General features: G+C 37.5%; 1 long non-coding RNA gene across 2 annotated transcripts; it reads right to left on the bottom strand.

The window, feature by feature from the left end:
• Positions 1 to 988: 988 nt before the first annotated feature.
• LOC129646725 (uncharacterized) lies at positions 989 to 19,183 on the bottom strand. Of its 2 annotated transcripts, none has more exons than XR_008712143.1 (3): positions 18,309 to 19,183; positions 15,842 to 15,970; positions 989 to 3,968 (listed from the first exon to the last, which is right to left on the bottom strand). It is a non-coding gene; the product is annotated as an uncharacterized LOC129646725 (long non-coding RNA). The 2 variants fall into 2 exon arrangements; XR_008712144.1 differs by having other exon boundaries at positions 18,318 to 19,183.

Here is a 19,183-nt window from a genome sequence, read left to right as displayed (position 1 = left end):
ACTAATGTGGTTCATTTCAAACACATAAACTTTTTAAAATAAAATGGGACTGCTTAAAATAAAAGAGGAAAGGATTTACTTCAAAACTAAATTGTTGTTTCAGTTGCTAAGTTGTGTCTGACTCTTGCAACCCCATAGACTGTAGCCTGCCAGCCTCCTCTGTTCCTTCTCCAGGGCATCTTCCAGACCCAGGGATTGAACCTGTGTCTCTTGCATTGGAAGGCAGATTCTTTACTACTGACCCACTAGGAAAGCCCTTAGCACTAAGTAGTACTGGGGGAAAAAATGTTGATACTGTGCTAATCAGACATTAATCTCAAGGAAGGTCTGGACGGTCAGGGACTATGTATATACTACCTTAAAAGTGCTATGCACATAGCAAGTACTCAATAAATATTTTCTTATGGATTGCTTGGTTGTTGTGACTAGATAATTTTGACTGATATTGAAGTAGTGGAATATTCCAGAAAGTCTGTTCCTAGTTCCAGTCCTCTTTAGTAGCCTTGGCTTACTATCCAAATGATTACAGTCTGAGCTAAGTCTCTCATAGCTACATTTCATCACACTAGTGACAGCAGTGAAGTGGCTGAGTGGATGTAGAAACTGTTCATAAAATCATTTCAAGTAAAGGGCTTCAAGATCTTTCTGTTGTTATTCAAATCTACATCATTATTTACCACAGAACATAAAATACAAGGTATCGTGTATTTCCTCCATTATTGAACTAATACCAGCCAAACCTGTACACTACAGTTGGTCACTCAGGATTTGCTTCCTCAAGCATCCTATTCTTTCACTAAATTGTGGATAACTGGAATTGACAGTGTCATTCAATGCAATAGATGAAAACTTCGGTGTTTTGCAATGAACAGGCCATGGGCAGTGGATGCAGAAAACTGGAAAGTTATTATGTATCCATATTGAGACAAACACTTCACTGCTGCTGACAGACTGTAACTTTTTATTATATGAAAAAAAAAAAGTAAGCCCCATGGGTTGCCATGGAAATGTTTATGATGTCACAGAGGATGATTACTCTCGTAATCTATAAGCAGCAAGAGCAGATGTGCTTGTAAGAAACAAAGATCTTGTTTTCATACAAATGTTCTCAAAATAAGACACAAAAGAAGAAAAATACCCAGAGCACATGATGCAAAGGAAAAGAACGGCTTCAAAATAGAATGTTTTACAAAGTTTTCCATAAAGCTTCAGCTGCTCCTCAGAGCACAACCAGCTTGAACATGGATAGCAGACGTAAGTACTCACAAAATTAGTATTCAAGCTGCACAATGTCTCTTTCAAAGACTTCAAGCATACTTGCATGTACAATTACAGAAGCAGGTAATGAGGGAGATTTTTATTTTTCCTCTATTGTTGTTATTGTACTTAGCTAGATAAGTCTCTATAAAAATTGCTTTGTTAACTATAAAAGTAAGCAATATTTATTAGTTCTATTGAAAAGATCTTCTGGTTCTTATTATAAGAACCATTGGATAATTTTCCAAAAACACACATTATTCTGTCTATGGAGATGGGTAGCAACATATCAACTTTTAGCAAAGAATTAAAGCTAAGTAACAATAATCTGCAAGCTATAGGTTTTTTTTTTTTTACAATTTTATTATTTCACATCACAATTAATTTCACTTCAATTATTAGAGATTTTAAAAAGGATATTCAAAGTTTATGACTTGGACATCCTGGAATATATAGATAGGATAAATAATATATCAAATGAATGAGTTGTGTCAAAATATATTACAGTGCTTTCATTATGTCACTTTAAACTTAATCCTATACCATGGTGGTCATTGATACCTTCCCAAGTTAATTTTCCAGATTCTTAAATCACTCTTCCACAGTAACCTTAAATATTTCTTAGCATTAATCAAAGTTTAAATAATAAAAATGAATTAATTATAATAAAGTTCTCACTCCATGCAATAAAAAAACCCTCTCCATCCAACTTGCAACATGGATTTGCCAATAAAAATTTTAATTCTGATGTAGCTAAATGAAAGATATGAACCGAGTGGAAAGGAGATGAACTAACAATTCCGACAATTCTGAAAATATATTGCTCTTAAAGAAATCTACCACAGAACAACAGTTTAGATGAAAACATAAAAGGTAAGTCTAAAATATTAATATATTGAGCTATAAGTCTGCATTACTATTAGTAGCATATACTTATACATTTAATTTTACTTTCAATTTAATGTCCAAAGTAACTTTTTATTTTCATTCAAATGAAAACTTAATTTCTCAGTTTTACTGAGAGGTAAAAATACTAAAATTACCTATAGTAAAAATAAATAAAAGTTAAAGATTAAAAATTAAAAGTTCACCATGTTCTCTAGCCTTAGTTAAAAGAAATTGAGAATAAGTAACAGGTGTTTCTGAAAGCTAGACTTTAATCCTAGTTTTAGTTCTGTGATCACATTGAAGTCATACACTATTTTAAGACATAAGCTCACTTTTTAAAAAGTACATAATATGAATACAGTACTCTAAATGGACACCAATGCTAGGCGTGCACAATGTGAACTGAAATACTATAGTATAATCTCTAAAGAAGAGGATTAAAAACACTTAAGAGGCTTTTTCTAAACACTACGAAGATTTAGGAGAAACAAAGAGATGTTTATTTAATAACCACAAAAGGCAGTAATAGTTTGGTTGATTTAGTCAAAGGCCTAAATTTTTTAAAAGGCATAGATATTTGAAAATAGAAAAAGAAAAAGGAAATTGCATTAAAAGTGATTTTTAGTGAATGAATAATTAGGCAGCATTATAGTATTTTATACTATATTATTGATGAGGGATTCACCTCTATAATTTTTATTAAAAATGATAATACCAAATTTGTGTAAATCACTGTATCAAGAAATAAGGATTCTAAAGAAAAAGACCCAGTCTTTCTATAAAATTGCTCTAGTATACTATGGGAGATAAGATGCAGACGCATGAAAAAATAGATTTTCAGTTCAGTTCAGTCGCTTAGTTATGTCTGACTCTTTGTGACCCCAGGACCTACAGCATGACAGGTTTCCCTGTCCATCACCAACACCCAGAGCTTCCTCAAACTCATGTCCATTGAGTCAATGATACCATTCAACAGTCTCATCCTCTACTGTCCCTTTCTCCTCCTGCCTTCAATCTTTCCCAGCGTCAGGGTCTTTTCAAATGAGTCAATTTTTCACATCAGGTGGCCAAAGTATTGGAGCTTCAGCTTCAGCATCAGTCCTTCCAATGAATACTCAGGACTGATTGCCTTTAGGATGGACTGGTTGGATCTCCTTGAAGTCCAAGGGACTCTCAAGAGTCTTCTCCAACACCAAAGTTCAAAAGCATCAATTCTTCAGTGCTCAGCTTTCTTTATAGTCCAACTCTCACATCCACACATGACTACTGGGCAAACCATACCCTTGACTAGACGGACCTTTGTTGGCAAAGTAATGTCTCTCCATTTTAATATGCTGTCTAAGTTGGTCATAGCTTTTCTTCCAAGGAGAAAGTGTCTTTTAATTTCATGGCTGCAGTCACCATCTGCAGTGATTTTGGAGCCCCCCCAAATAAAGTCTCTCACTATTTCCATTGTTTCCCCATCTATTTGCCATGAAGTGATGGGACTGGATGTCATGATCTTCATTTTCTGAATGTTGAGTTTTAAGCCAACTTTTTCACTCTCCTCTTTCACTTTCATCAAGAGGCTCTTTAGTTCTTCTTTGCTTTCTGCCATAAGTGTGGTATCATCTGCATTTCTGAGGTTATTGATATTTCTTCCAGCAATCTTGATTCCAGCTTGTGCTTCATCCAGCCCAGCATTTCTCATGATGCAGTCTGTATATAAATTAAATAAGCAGGGTAACAACATACAGCTTTGATGTACTCCTTTTCCAATTTGGAACCAGTCTGTTGTTCCATGTCCAGTTCTAACTGTTGCTTCTTGACCTGCATACAGATTTCTTAGGGCGCATGAAAAAATAGATTTTACTGTGAGTTAAATGATAACATTATTGATGTTGATAGTAGATACCTAAATAAGTTAACCTAAATGAAATTACAAAGGGTGTATTTATAATGTATGGTAGAAACATAGATCCAGGACATAAACACAAAATGTGGTTTAATGACTCAATATAACTAGAGCAGTTTACACATAAGGTGTGAGTGAATACAGTGTCATTTCATACACAAAGCTTTTGTCTATAGTTTTTTTTTTGTCTTTGATTTCATTAAAAATGCTCAAGTCAAAATTTCCCATCTTAAAGATTCTCAACAAGAGAAAACAAAAACTGGATTCTTTTTTAGTCTTTGAGGGAGATAATTTGCAAACTGTAAACTTTTCATCCCAGACCTGAGTATAGTTGAGTTGAGTTCTTTGTTGCTAGGTTAGGTTTTTCAAGTCAAGACACAGAGGCTCTAGTTTTCAGTTGGCTGAGGTCCATATAAAAAAGTCTGAATCTGAGATATTTTATTAGGAGGAGGATGTTTTGAAGAATAAGCATGAGATATGGGTATTCTGACTGATGTGGCAGAGAATATGTTTATTTTTCTGATTTTCCTTTTAAAAAATGGAAAGAGATAAAGATACTGGGAAGGAACTCAATAGAAACATAAGATACAAAGCAATGGTCAGCTTTTATGTCATTTTAATAATTGCCTTAACTGCAATCACACTGACTTCAGAATGTCTTTTGTAAAACTGCCACTCAGAATATTTGCTTACTTAAGTAAAGAAACACAATATAACCTTTACCAGGGAGCAGAGCTTGTCTCAGCCTTGCTTTGATCAGTTACAAATATTACTTCATTTAATTATTAAAAAAAAAAAACCTTATGAGTTAATTTATATCATTAGGATGCACTTTAACAGATGAGGAAATAGAGTTTAAGAAACAGTTTCAACTGTTAAGTAACACAGTAAATGACAGAGCTGGGACCCGACCCTAGGCCTTCCGGATTGAAGACTCTGGATCCTTGTAGCACCAATGGCACTTTTGTCACTATCAGCTGGGTCAGATTTCTCTTGGAGCACTGAGCTGGGAAATGTAGTATGTTTGGGCTGCTGATTTCACAGCTTCCTAGATAATTAGGATTATGTCATCTATAGCATGTTTCCTCTTTTGCCTGATTACTATGAATTCAGAAGTATGTTTTGTGTTCAACTGCAGCTTTTTGGGGGAGAAGGCAGTGGCAACCCACTCCAGTACTCTTGCCTGGAAAATCCCATGGATGGAGGAGCCTGGTAGGCTGCAATCCATGGGGACGTGAAGAGTCAGACGCGACTGAGCGACTTCCATTTCACTTTTCACTTTCATGCATTGGAGAAGGAAATGGCAACCCACTCCAGTATTCTTGCCTGGAGAGTCCCAGGGACGGCGGAGCCTGGTGGGCTGCCATCTCTGGGGTTGCACAGAGTTGGACACGACTGAAGTGACTTAGCAGCAGCAGCAGCTTTTTGGAACCAAAAAGTTTTTTTTTTTTCTTTCCCCTTTGCTTTCTTTTATGTTACACATAGGATTTCATCTTACTGTTCTCTAGAGTTGAGTTTGGAGAAGGAAATGGCAACCCGCTCCAGTGTTCTTGCCTGGAGAATCCCAGGGATGGGGAGCCTGGTGGGCTGCCGTCTATGGGGTCGCACAGAATCGGACACCACTGACGGACTTAGCAGCAGCAGCAGCAGAGTTGAGTTTAAATTCTTTTAGGAAGTATTGGAGGATCAACCAATCATCAACTTTGAACAGCATCACTGACTCAATGGACCTGAGTTTGAGCAAACTCCAGGAGATAGTGAAGGACAGAGAAGCCTGGTGTTCTGAAATTCATGGGTCTGCAAAGAGTCTGACACAACTGAGAGACTGAACAATAGCAACAGTAACCAGAAATCAGTCTTGAACAGAACTTCTGTTTTCCAGTTGACAAATCAAAAAATTACAGAAGACCAGCAGTGACTCCCATCAAACATTTAAGATAAGATGTGGCTAAACTAAATGGAAAGCTCACCTGAAACCAGCGATCTTAACTGCTTCTAGTATTTAATGATAAAAGCACATATATTTAGTTAATTTTGACCTTTTCAAGGCATTCATTCTTTCCTTAAGTAGCACCAGAACCTCTGGTCACTGTTCCATTCTATTTCATTTCTTAAAAAATTGCTGGTTATAACACTCAGGAGATCAGTCCTGGGTGTTCATTGGAAGGACTGATGTTGAAGCTGAAACTCCAATACTTTGGCCACCTCATGCGAAGAGCTGACTCACTGGAAAAGACCCTGATGCTGGGAAAGATTGAGGGAAGGAGGAGAAGGGCACAACAGAGGATAAGATGGTTGGATGGCATCACCAACTCAATGAACCTGGGTTTGGGTGGATTCCGGGATTTGGTGATGGACAGGGAGGCTTGGCGCGCTGCAGTTCATGGGGTCGCATAGAGTCGGACATGACTGAGCGACTGAACTGAACTGAATGGGTTGCAACCTGAATTTGAAAGACATTGTTATAGGTAACATTTTTTGAACCTCTACATCACTTCTAATACTCTGATATTCATTTAGAATGGAGTGGAAAGCTAAGGAGAGGAATGGGTAATCTAGCTTTGAATTTTAGCATGCAATGAAAGACATAGCTACATAGAAAAATATTTCAAAGCCATGTGGATGGCTTAGAAACAGAAAACAAGTTTGTGAATTACAGTTTTAGGCAGTGAGACTGATTTCTTATCATCAGGTAATTCTGAAAAACTGTGCATAGATTTTTAAATAAATGATTCATATTTTAAATCAATGCTGCATGCTTTCTACATTAAGCATTCCTATGGACAATTTATTTGTAAATTAAAATGAACATTTTTAGAAAGTGAAAAATCCCACTCATTTTAACTTGCATATTTATTTACCAAGATGACTGAAGAATATCTATAGCTCAGGGAAATGGCTTTATCTATATTTCCATAAATTACATTGGCAAGCTTTATGTCTCAGTTGTATTATCCTATATTATTTGTAGACTTAAATACAAATATCTAATTGACTTAAAGGTCTCCTTTGAATAATCTGTAATGGAGATTTCTGTTTTTAGTGAAAGTAAAACTGTTTCTTTTTTTTAAGAAAAGACTCTTCAATTCTATTTTGATTATATGTTACGTTGGTCTTTAAAGGCACATTTTGGCCTATGGCTGTGACAAGAAACAGACATAAGAATATTTTGCTTTTATCAAGACTGTTAATTTCTATTTACTTTTTGGTATTGTCATCTGACTTATTTTCTCTTATCCTTTTGCCATCAGCTCTCAGTGTATAATGCTTGGCAAAATCCAGTGACTTTGGTGAATAAACCAGACTTTATGTGATCCAGAGGCCTTAAGCTGCCTTGTTTTCTTACCCTGATTTTGAAGGAAGAAATGGAATTGAGTTGGCAGAGAGAAAGACAAAGCCGTCAAAGTTCAGAGTAAAGAGTGCTCGAAACATAAATGCAAGAATTAATATAAGCAAGCTATAATCTAGACTAGTGGTCATTTTATGACAACGATCTGTAGGAACTTGGACAATGTTAACTGTTTGTAAAGAACTATTACTGGAATCTTTCATTTTGTAAAATAAGAACTGCTACAATCTCTGGCCACAAAATTAAGATATAGATAATAACAGGCATATTTAACCTCTAAAGGCCTCTTTGTTCATCTGATTCTAATTTAAAGGAGTCAGAAAGTTGGTAAGAAAATTGAAATGGAGATGGGAGCTTCAGTGATCAACATATTTCTTTTGTACTCTCAAATACTATCAGTATCTGGTATCTCCTCTCCAATAATTTCGGAGAAGGCAATGGCACCCCACTCCAGTACTCTTGCCTGGAAAATCCCATGGACAGAGGAGCCTGGAAGGCTGCAGTCCATGGAGTCGCTGAGGGTTGGACACGACTGAGCGACTTCACTTTCACTTTTCACTTCTATGCATTGGAGAAGGAAATGGCAACCCACTCCAGTGTTCTTGCCTGGAGAATCGCAGGGACGGGGGAGCTTGGTGGGCTGCCATCTATGGGGTCGCACAGAGTCGGACATGACTAAAGCGACTTAGCAGCAGCAGCAGCAGCTCCTCTGATTCAATGCCTCATTACTTCAGTTCAGTTCAGTCCAGTCACTCAGTATTGTACAACTCTCTGCGACCCTATGGACTGCCCAGCTTCCCTGTCCATCACTGACTCCTGGAGCTTACTCAAACTCATGTCCATTGAGTTGGTGATGCCATCCAACTGTCTCATCCTCTGTCATCCCCTTTTCCCACCTTCAATTTTTCTCAGTATCAGGATCTTTTCCAATGAGTCAATTCTTTGCATCAGGTGGCCAAAGTATTAGAGTTTCAGCTTCAGCATCAGTCCTTCCAATGAATATTCAGGACTGATTTCCTTTAGGATTGACTGGTTTGATATCCTTGCAGTCCAAGGGACTTTCAAGTCTTCTCCAACACCCCAGTTCAAAAGCATCAATTCTTCAGTGCTCAGCTTCCTTTATAGTCCAACTCTCAGATCCATATATGACTACTCTCACATTCATACATGACTAAACACTACTTCATCCCCTTCCAAATCTTTCTTATATAGTTTTTGGAACTCTTCTTTCAAACAAAACAAACAAATAAGCAAATCCATATTATATTTTCTCACTTATTTAAAAATAATTTATTTCCTAAATGAAAGAACTTTTCCTTGGGGCTACTACTCCCCTTTAAGGCAGGGGGGAACATGTTACTTCACATAGAAACAAGGACACTTTTAAGAGTAAAATATAGCACTATTAATAACTGCATCAGGATCACAGGTGTAAATCAGGGTTGTTATGGGCAAACTAGATGCCATGGTCACCCTAACTATAATTTCCATTTCCTCTGATGCTCCTTCTGCTGCTCTTCACTGCCTCTCTCCCTTGCTGTTATTTATCAGCTGCCTCCTGGGGACTCATTCTTCAAAGACTAGTTCAGTATCTTCCTGTTCTCCCAAGACCCAAGATAATCTCCTGATTATCTTGTCACTTTTCTCATAATCCACATTTTGGAGGTCAGGACTCTCAACCTCCAGTCTGGATCCTGTTTTCTTGTCCTCAGCAGAGACACCAAATTTCTCTTCCCGGTCCTCTATACTTACATACGTGTCACTCAGAATTCCCTCTTATATAAGTTATTCAACACCAGTGGAATCCCAGGTCTCTGTATTGCTCTACTTCCCTCTTGGTCAGTACCTGACCTATTAGTATTCTTCTCTGTATAGCTTACTCAATCGTTGTTTCAATCTATTTCTTTTAACTGAAGATCTTTGATCAGTCTCCCAGCTCCCTACCTGCTGGAATTTCTACACTGGACGCACGTGGTTCATTTTGTTTCCAGATTATACCTGGGCTCTGAGACTGGCTATTGTTACAGCATGGAGCACACTGGTGGCTTACTTGTGGTCACCAGCCTCAACTGGTTCCTCTATTTCACCCATCAATTTTCCATACTTTTTTAAAGTTAGTCTCTCTCATATTCTTTGTAGCAACCTATTCCAAGCTTATTCACTCTTTTCTTAAAACTTGGAATACAGTCACTTTTCCTTTCACTCTTAATAAATAATACTGATATCTTCTTCAAACCCTCCCCAACTCCCCATTATGTCAACTAACAAACTTATTTGCATCTGCATCCATCCTTTCTTGCTTAAGTACAGAGGTTATCTCCTTATCAGGAACTAATTATTTCACTTGTGCTCTAGGTTATTATTATTTTTTTCTGTCTCCTCAGGAACTTCACCAATTTGCTTCTATCTTCAATCTCTAAATCGTTATTGACAGCTTCTCATCAGCACTGAGGGATGCTGATGTCTTACACAAAAAACCAAAACTTTCCTCAACTACACATCCTCCTCCAGCTACTAGCCTCTGCCTTTACTTTTATAGCCAAACTCAGGGACATTCCTGCTCCATACAGCCTCTCTCCCTCGCTTATTCTCTCAACTCTGATCTGTTCTTTGCTGTCATCACTACAGGCAGCATTTGTTGCAGTTAATTTCTTTCTCTCTCTTTCTCAGATCTCTAGGTTTCCATCTCAGATCTCTGAATGGTTCCATTTAGACAGCTTATCTCAAAAATATCGCTGTCCCTCACAAATCTCCATAAGCAAGCTAGCCTGGTTGAAGCTGAATATCCATTGAGGTTCTAAAGCAGGCCAAAGGCTGAGTCTATAATATTCTCAGGGGTCAGAAGAGAAATTTGGCCAAAGGACAAGAGTCATGTACACAGTGGTATGACCTTAGGGAGCTTCACTGTTCAGGGTCTGGCCTTTAGCCTTGTGGGGTAGCAGAAATTCAAGTTCCTAGGTGTACTACTAACTAAAAATGTCTAAACTCATAATACATGGTTGTACAAAATCCAAGAAACATCATTTATTCATAAAGAAAAACATAATTGCCAAGTTTGTTCTTGCCATATAGGAAAACGACATGAAGAGTGAAAATATCGCAAAGTTTCTAATGTTGGTTTTGATTTAAGGGCCTCTGTGTATGATAATTTGCCTAATGGTACCAGGTCTCAGAGCCTGTACTGTCCACCTGCACCTCAGGAATGACCTCTGAAGGCAATCTTCCCAAAGACTTCAGAGTAAGGTACTCCTCTCAAATTCATATTACATTGTGAAAAAGATGACCATTTTAAATTTTTGCTGTCTAGGTTTAATTGGCTTGGTTAAATATTTAACTAGCTTTCTGTTAAGCATTCATCCTCAAACATAAATACCATTGTTGTTTAGTTGCTAAGTTGTGTCTGACTCTTCTGGGACCCAATGGACTGTAGCCCACTAGGCTCCTTTGTCCATGGGGATTTCTCAGGCAAGAATACTGGAGTGGGTTGCCATTTCTTTCTCTCGGGGATCTTCCAACCCAAGGATTGAATTGGCACCTCCTGCTTGGCAGGTGGATTCTTTACCACTGAATCACCAGGGAAACCTAATGTAAATATTCAGTTCAGTTCAGTCGCTCAGTCGTGTCCGACTCTTTGTGACCCCAATAATCACAGCACGCCAGGCCTCCCTGTCCATCACCAACTCCCGGAGTTCACCCAGACTCACGTCCATCGAGTCAGTGATGCCATCCAGCCATCTCATCCTCTGTCGTCCCCTTCTCCTCCTGCCCCCAATCCCTCCCAGCATCAGAGTCTTTTCCAATGAGTCAACTCTTCGCATGAGGTGGCCAAAGTACTGGAGTTTCAGCTTCAGCATCATTCCTTCCAAAGAAATCCCAGGGCTCATCTCCTTCAGAATGGACTGGTTGGATCTCCTTGCAGTCCAAGGGACTCTCAAGAGTCTTCTACAACACCGCAGTTCAAAAGCATCAATTCTTCGGCACTCAGCCTTCTTCACAGTCCAACTCTCATATCCATACATGACCACAGGAAAAACCATAGCCTTGACTAGACGGACCTTTGTTGGCAAAGTAATGTCTCTGCTTTTGAATATGCTATCTGCTGCTGCTGCTGCTAAGTCGCTTCAGTCGTGTTTGACTCTGTGCGACCCCATAGACAGCAGCCCACCAGGCTCCCCCGTCCCTGGGATTCTCCAGGCAAGAATACTGGAGTGGGTTGCCATTTCCTTCTCCAATGCATGAAAGTGAAAAGTGAAAGTGAAGTCGCTCAGTCATGTCCGACTCTTAGCGACCCCATGGACTGCAGCCTACCAGAGTCCTCCATCCATGGGATTTTCCAGGCAAGAGTACTGGAGTGGGGTGCCACTGCCTTCTCCAGAATATGCTATCTAGGTTGGTCATAACTTTCCTTCCAAGCAGTAAGCGTCTTTTAATTTCATGGCTGCAGTCACCATCTGCAGTGATTTTGGAGCCCAAAAAAATAAAGTCTGACACTGTTTCCACTGTTTTACAATCTATTTCCCATGAAGTGATGGGACTGGATGCCATGATCTTCGTTTCTGAATGTTGAGCTTTAAGCCAACTTTTTCACTCTCCACTTTCACTTTCATCAAGAGGCTTTTTAGTTCCTCTTCACTTTCTGCCATAAGGGTGGTATCATCTGCATATCTGAGGTTATTGATATTAAATATTAGGAAATGTTAAATTATTTTTAAGAATATATTATGAAGATATCAGACCCCTTGTTCATTTCATTTGTTGGCTATTCCATAATGTTTGGGGAAGCTCTTCTGGATTAGGGCAGGTTATTCAAAATGCCCTAAAACAAATTTCCCCCAATAAAGGTATTATTTCTTTTTGATTTTAGGGGAAAAAACCTTCCTATTGAGAGAACAAATGTGTAACTTTTACACCTGTGCAAACTTGGATAGAAAAAAAAACTAATTAAAACAGTATAGGTTTATCCATCTACTCCAATATTCACTGTATTTGTAGATTAAAACAGAAATAAAAATTCTAATCTCACAGGCTTCACTTAATGGGTCCTAGCAAAATGTCCAAATTGACCTTTACTATAAACTGAGAGCTGCTCTCTACTAAGACAAAACCTGTTTCTTGAAATTTAAAATGTCATTGAAGAACACCGTAACTATTTAAAATCACAAAGTTCACCACAAAAACTCCTTTATTCTTTGCACATATAGGTGAAGTAAGTCTACAAAAGGGAGGAGTTTGATGCTTCTGTTTCTTGGCGCTATAAATCAGAAATGACCCCCTTTGAAACAAAATGTGCAAATATGCTTGGTGATCCAGAATATAAAATTAAGTTCTTGTCTATATCTCTTTACTCAAGTCTTCAGAAGGTAGTTATCCTTTAATTCATCCTCAGTGGTTCTCTTGTCTTTGCTTGTTCAGAAGAGCTCAAGGTAAGTACTCATGAATATCTGATGCTAAAGTATTAGATGTCAAATAAGTTCTGTTTCACACACAATTAAGCACTGGTTTTGGTAGAATTCCATGCTGGCACCACATTTGAATAACCTCCTAAGAACATCGTAGACATTCAGTTTTCCTTTCAAATGTTTTCAGTATCAGACAGTATTACGAAATGGGCTGGATTTAACTACAGCAACAGGCTTGTATGATTAATAAATATATTTAGTTATTAAGAAGACAGAATAGCATACTGGTAATTACCATGTGGTTTCTAGAACTTAAAACATATCTTTAAGTCCAGCTCTGACATTGTAGGGCTCTGGCCTAGATAATAATGTCTCCAAGCTTCAATTTCTTCATACGAAATATGTGGCTAGTATTATCCCTCTAACTTGGGGCTTATGATGCCTGGCATAAAATAAATGCTTATAGTGACAACAACAAAACCTATGGCTTTCTTAGTCCCAATGGCACCCCAATTTTGTTGAGATTAGTTGAATCATCAGTTTAAAGTACTGCATTACATTATACAGTATTCTTTTAATACTGTACCTCAAATAATTGTATTGTTGCTGAATAATTGCTCAGTTTTTATCACAGGTGCCATGAAAAATGTACCTGAGTACCTTGTTTGCTGTGTTTAGTTTTGTTTTTGAGTTGGCTGCCAGAAAGCTACACATTTTGTGGCCTGACTTAAGGAAATGTTTACATGGGAATTTTATGTAGCTTTAGTACTATTCTCACTTAATGTTTTCGCATGTTTTACTTTCTTCCTGCACCTCTAAATTTAATATTATATATGTAAATATAATACTATATATAATTTACTAATTATATAAATGTAAATATATGGTGTTATTGTTAAAGAATCCACTTGCCAACACAGGCAACTCAAGAGATGTGGGTTCATTCCCTGGTTTGGGAAGATCCCCTAAAGAAGGAAATGGCAACCTACTCCAGTATTCTTACCTGGAAAATTCCATGGACAGAGGAGCCTGGTAAGCTACAGTCCATGGGGGTTGCAGAGTCAGACACGACTGAGCAACTGAGCACATGCATTTATATAAATTGAGCACATATAATTATAGAAATTATATAAACATATATCCTTATAAGCTACTTTAAATCAGTCTAGAACAAAGTAGAATAAAAAATATAATAAAAAATGAAGTGCTGTAGATTCTGCATGAAGATTTCTTTCTCAAAAATAGTACACTTGAAAGACACAGTTTTCCAATGAAGCAGTTTCTGGAATATGGTTATGGGACATTTGATGATATCCTAAGTCTACTAAGTGGGACTTTCCCTGGTGTCTAGCACCTCACCATGACGTCAAATTTTCTGTACCTTTATGAAGTTTGAGTAGAGCTTCTGGGGGAGAGATTCTGATGGTGCTATTCTCATCTTCATAATTCATGTCTTGGGACATTTTAGAATGCCAAACTAGCCTCTATTTTGAGCTAACCTTTCTCTAAACCACAAGCCATGAAAACTAGATGACATTTGACTTTACTACCTGAGAGTGACTTGATTCAGTTCCCTCCTTCCATATCTCAAGCCCTCTTTCAGATTCATCAGACAGGAAATGGCTTCCAATACCTATCCCTGTAAGGCTCTTAATTCCCTAGGTTGCCACTATCTGGCTATAAAAAGAGGAAGGTTGAATCCCTGGATTCTTTCCTACACTTACTATTGCTAATGAGTTCTACTTTCTTCCATCGATACAGGACTGTTTGGGGACTTCCCAGGTAACTCAGTGGTAAAGAATCCACCTACCAATGTGGGAGACCTGAGAGACTTGGGTTCAACCCCTGGGTCGGGAAGGTACCCTGGAGGAGGAAATGGCAACCCAGTCTAGTATTCTTGCCTGCAAAACTCCATGGACAGAGGAGCCTAGTAGGCCACAGTTCCACGGGTCACAAAGAGTCGAATAGAATTGAGCATGCACACACACATACAGGATTATTTAAACCTGTGATTAAACTTTGCTAGACGGTGAAACAATTTTACAAAGAGCTGAGGCTTCTCACAAACACCAGGCATATAATTCTGTGAGCTTTTTACAGTATTAAAAAAATCAGGATCATATGCCTATTGGCAATGGTTTGACTACCAAATATTTCTCTTGAGATGCAACCTGCCATCACTTTGCTTTAGACTATGAATATCTCCAGCAGAATCCAACTATTGATGCTATAGATCTCTAGGCTAGTTGGTCCTATGTTTACCTTCCAATTCCAAAGTCAAATGATCACTTTTGATTTTCTTCTTATACTCAGAGGGTGTTTATTATTCTGTATCTAAAGTAATGCTCATGAGACAACGTATTCTTTTACTGTTATCCTCCATTCATGAACTGTGTCTTCAAAATTTGAATCATCTTTTTATTTCCTTGTACTAATATTTTAATTGGAGGTTTCCAATAACCTCAATATACTTTCTTTCTTTGATAATTTCATGACTTGCTAGAAGAATCTTCTTCCCCATGCTTTTTGAATTGTTTTACAAGCGTCATCTATCTGCACTTGTCCAAATTCAAAGTTCCTTCATTTTTGCACTGATCGTACTCATTTCTTCAAATGCTGAACACATCTACATTTTAAAGCAATTATGGAAGTTTCTAATGACATATCTAGAAATGTATACTTTCATTTTCTTTTCCCCAGAAATCTCTCCTGTCTTATCCCCTTGGTCTTAGTTTAACTCCCACGATTTATAATTCTCATTTGGGATAGAGATAGCTTATCACCTGCTCTACATCAAAATGTGCTTTCTAGAAGAAATCTGATATTCTACTGGACTGTGAATTTGTCATAATGCTACCTTTTCTAGGGACATGGGTATGTGCACAAGACCCTTATCAAACTGCAAAGTGACACTCTCAAGAACTGTTCAAAGAAACTACTGTTCAAGGTGGATGGAATGAGAAGACCCCTACCATGTGGGACTCACATGCCAGCGGGACAGACTCCAGACCATCAATGTAGTCACGGAGGCAAAGTTGGAAGATGTTTACACACCTTACTTACGAAATGGATTTGATATCTTAGGATGTTTTCTTTGAAACTATGGTTCCATTTAGGGCTTCCTTGCTTCTTCACAGTGCCAATCTAGGTCGACAGGAGAAAGTGAGACCATTGTTCCATATCCTGCTTAAAAAGAGAACAACACTTCAAAGAGAACACCACCACCTGACAAAATAAAACAAGCAATCAGATTTAAAACACTGTGCCTATGTGTGCTTGGCAAACTTAACTTTCTCAGGAATTCAAATAATTTTAGGGCACCTTCTCTGGTTGGTTATGTTCCATATCTACCACAATAAAACTAAACAAGAAAAATCAGTATATAACTAGTTTCCAAAAAATGTCTTCTTTGATATTAGGAAAGTACTGCAGTGTTTCAAATTGTCCCTTTCTTCCCTCTGCTAAAAATAAAACCCAAACTTAAAAACATAAAGTTAATTGCTTGAATAAACAAAAATGAACTTTTAGTCTAATTCTTTTAAAGGGTACTAGGACTTTTAAATCTAAAACAGACAAAATAAATTCTCTGAAGAGAACAATATTAATACCTCATGATGTACCCACCCTTAATCTACTCTGCCTTTTAAAAATGTTCTTTGCTAACAGTACTTAGTAATTACAGAATTAAATCTGTTGCATTCTTTGATAGCTTGGTTTATGAACGATCAGATATTAACATGAAATAATTTATGAAACAGAGAGGTCACATAAATGTATTTTACTCAAAATTATTTTAACCAATTTTACTATTCATACATGTAAAACTTTATATTATCTACTAAGGTATCCACATTCTTCACATGGGTCATAAGACAGAGTCGACCTGTTAACGTTATTTGTAACATGACTTATGAGCCAAGAATTGATCAAATTACTTATGGAATTAGAGTATATCTTTGATCTTGTATACTTTTTGGCCCTTGAAAACAGATTAACACATGGAAGCTAGGTGAGTATGGGGCTAGCTCCATATTCATCCATTTAATAATTACTGAGTACTAACTCCTGTCAAATCCTGTGGTAATTCTGAGAAAACAACAGTTAGCAGGACAGACATAATCTCTGTCCTTAAAAAGATGACATTCTTGCGGGGGGAGTGGCAGGGATTTTCTTTTAAAAACTCAACAAATGAGTAACATTTACACAATGTATAATGAAAGAAATATGCCAGTGTAAGACAGGGATCAGTGTCTGGAGGGAGTTTCATAGGATGGGATAGAAGGGAGGACAAAGAACCAGCTATATGAAAAATGGTGGGGGTGGGGTACGTTTTCTCTCTACCTCCTCAACCCGCCCTCAAAGTGAAAATTTATCCAACTGGATATAGTAGCCAATGAACATACTATTGTATTTTCTTAGGATACATTTTTGTGTTAAGTATAACTATAACAGTACTTTAAAAATGTGTGCAGTTATGGCAAAGGCTGGAAATATAGATATCCTTTGACCTACACAAACAATGTTGAGAAAAACTGTGAACAAAGGGAATTTCTAGTTTATACAAAGGTTTCAGCCCCTGGAGAAGGAAATGGCAACCCATTCCAGTATCCTTGCCTGGAAAATTCCATGGATGAAGGAGCCTGGCAGGCAAGAGTCCATGGGGTCACAAAGAGTTGGATATGACTGAGAGACTTCACTTTCTTTTCCTTCCCAAAGTGGAACTGTTGAGTTTCAGAGCCAGGATTATTTGACTGCAAAGGATGAAACGGAACCCTAGTCTTTGTATGTAAACATGGTCTTGACTTCTTTGGCATGAGTTTGATATACCATGATCTTCAAATGAGAAAGGAACTTCAGATGTTAAGAAGAGGGAAGCTTCCCCAAATGATCTAATTCTCACAAGGGACCATGAGATCTTTGCCATTTTAAAATTTGGGAATCACTGCCTCCTGCCCAAATACCCATCCTTGGGGAGACAGGGCCATCAAATGTCAAGTGTCTGAATACTTGGCCACTAGAGGGAGAGAGTGTGCCTCTGGTGATTAGGGAGCCAATGAAAGTAACTCAGGAGAAGGATAGGCTTTCAAGGGAGCTAAATTAAGCTCTAACGAGCCAGGGGCAAAGACTCTATCAGCTGTGGTGGCTTTGGGGAACTTGAAGATGATTCCTTAGAACTTCACAACGAATCCACTTCTACTAACAGAATTAAATTGCTTAAACTATCCAGACACTTCATTTTAATTCTGAATATGTTTTAATTCATCTTTTCTAAGGACCTCCACAACTTTCAACACTTCGGCTTAGTCTAGAAAAGTTATGTTACCCTTTGTATACTGGGAATTTTATATATTAAGAACATTTCAATCTTGTATGATAATTTAAGATTAAAATTTTTGCTATCTATTCGGATGATTAGAATGATTTGTGGAGTTCTATGGTCTTTCCCAAATATAACTTTAGGAAAATCACTTTTATTTAGATAATTGACAGGTTAAAAAACAAAAAACAAAAACAAACAAACCTGCTTTACCATCACATAACTCACAGCTGTTCTTAAAATCGTCTTAAAATTTGTTGTTAGCCTGAGTCCAAATGATTTGCTCTCCAATGAAAACTGTTTAATCTTGTTTACAGCACAGCATCAACCACCATTTTCCATGATTTAAAAAACAAGCTTCTTAGTACAGCTGTTTAATAAATCCAACAAATGAAGTAAACTTTAAAAAAGGAATTCATTAAAAATAAATTAAGTATTAATTAAAATAAATTTAATAAACATTAGATAAAGTTTATACAAGTCACAGGATGTCCATGATTTAGTGTGTATCAATATGAAAAGAATTCCTTCCCAGTCTCCGAATCTAAAGACATTATCCAAAATTTCCCAGATATACAGAGTGATGCTTAAGATACAGTTGACGATTTTATTTTCAATGTATCATTTCTCTTCTCTCAGCAGAGAGAAAAAAAACCTCAGCAACTATTTCTGGGATTCTTCAAAGGAGTAGGAGTACAGCGCCTGCTCCTACTCTTTCAGCATTGATTTTCTACACAATCTGTGATATGGTTTCTCAGAAATGCTGTTTGGCAGTGCTGAAAATTTCACGTGTTTTCAAACTTAAGCCATCCAGACTACACAGTTCAGTATTTTCAGCTCCTTTCATTTTCCTTTTCCCTTTAATTATAGAAGTCTCTATTCCCTCTTTTTGCAACTGCGGTCAAGAAAGATGCTACATGCGACTGTTTGCAGAAAGAACGTTTTTGTTTTTTGTTTTTTTCTTCTCATGACGATTCACAGAAGTTCTTCCCAAATACAAAAGCTGCGCTATAGCTAACTGATGACACTGAGAGACAACGCTTTACTCCTAACAACTTTTTAGACCCTTACCCGTTCAT

This window comes from Bubalus kerabau, chromosome 3 (genome assembly GCF_029407905.1).
Source record: "Bubalus kerabau isolate K-KA32 ecotype Philippines breed swamp buffalo chromosome 3, PCC_UOA_SB_1v2, whole genome shotgun sequence".
Lineage (NCBI taxonomy): Eukaryota > Metazoa > Chordata > Mammalia > Artiodactyla > Bovidae > Bubalus > Bubalus kerabau.
Note: the sequence above shows the minus strand (reverse complement) of the source record. Positions and strands in the feature narration are given on the sequence as shown.